Here is a 1,584-nt window from a genome sequence, read left to right on the forward strand (position 1 = left end):
TACCTGGCTTTCTGATGTTCCTGGTTTTAGCCACTGCTCCAGTTTGGGGGTGACTGCCCCGAGGGCCCCGATGACCACAGGCACCACTGTGGTCTTCACCTTCCAGGCCTTCTCCAGTTCCTCTCTGAGGCCCTGGTATTTCTCCAGTTTCTCGTGCTCATTTTTATATATATATTGCTTTTGCATGCTCTCCCTCTTACTTTTTACTTTGCTGCTTTTACACCTCAACTTCTCCACTGTAGGACAATACAGAGTATTTCATTTCTAATAACAGTTGGTCAGCAATTATAAGAAGAGTTTGACTGATGTAAATATTTTTCTATCAATTTCTGACAAGGGTGTAAATCATTTTTGCCATACCTTTTTTTGTTTGAGTTTTTTAAAATGACTTTTTAAATGTTTTAATATTGTTTAAGACGCCTGTCTTGTTAATGACCAGAAACAAACTTCTTAGTTTAAATCTGGTGTGAAACATGTTTAACTTGACTTCAGTGTGACAAAAGTAAGTTTAATCTCAAAAACATTAAAACAAACAAACAAAACAACATAAGCAGTGTCAAAAGTTTCTGTTAGACAATAATATGAATCTTCTTTATCAAACAAATATAAAATAAGCTGGGACTGTAATGAAGGATATTTTTAGTTCACTATGTCTCAAACACAGTTCCCAAATCCTAAGGTTATCTGAAAGATCACCTCCAAAATCTTTATTCTGTTTTATGACATAACCAGAAAGGAAGACATGACTGAAATAGAAAAGCTGAATTTCAGCAAGCAAACAAAGATAGTATGATGTCTGCCAGCGTATGTAGTCTGCTTTAAGCCTCCTGCCACAGTCATCCGTTCACACCGCCTTGTGATTGAAGAGTGGGAGATAACGCACCAGATGCTCTCCTGTGGGAACAGACTCTGGCAGGAGAAAAGCAAAGGCATCAAAGGAATTACTGCAGTTTGCATTAAATAATGGATTTTGCATGTATATTTAAACATAAACAGTGCGGTAGATAGATTGAGAATTCAAGTTAGGATAAACTTTAGTCCCCATTGCAGTTTATGAGGAGAAATACAAAAGGCTGAAACAGAAGACTGAGTACAGAGCATCTTCACCACCATGGAGAGGTTTCTGTTCACAAATGAACTGGAATTCCATTTTCCTTTTATTATTCTTGTGGAGGAATAATACATCCAACATCCACCATCTGTAGCCACTTATCTGGGAGCTGGTGTGGCTGTCTGTAGCGATCATGGAGTGAGAGGCGAGATGAACCCTGAACAGGTTCTTCACAAAGCCACACAAGACAAACAACCACACACACACTTAAGAGCAATTCAAAGAGAAACAATTAACCTAACAGTTATGTTTTTGGAGTGTGGGAAGATGCTAGAGAACCCAGAGAGAGATAGCACCAGGCTAACAACTGCAGCGACACCAAGACTAAGACCTTATATTCAAATTGTTGAAAAGGAAAACCTTTAGAAACACTCTTTTCTCTACTTCAGGAGGTTCCTTATTGGATAACATGTAGGGTAGTTTCTGAGTCACAGATAAGATAAGAGCTTTAATGTGTCTTTGTTTTGTTCACT

This window comes from Poecilia formosa, unplaced genomic scaffold (genome assembly GCF_000485575.1).
Source record: "Poecilia formosa unplaced genomic scaffold, Poecilia_formosa-5.1.2 Scaffold696, whole genome shotgun sequence".
Lineage (NCBI taxonomy): Eukaryota > Metazoa > Chordata > Actinopteri > Cyprinodontiformes > Poeciliidae > Poecilia > Poecilia formosa.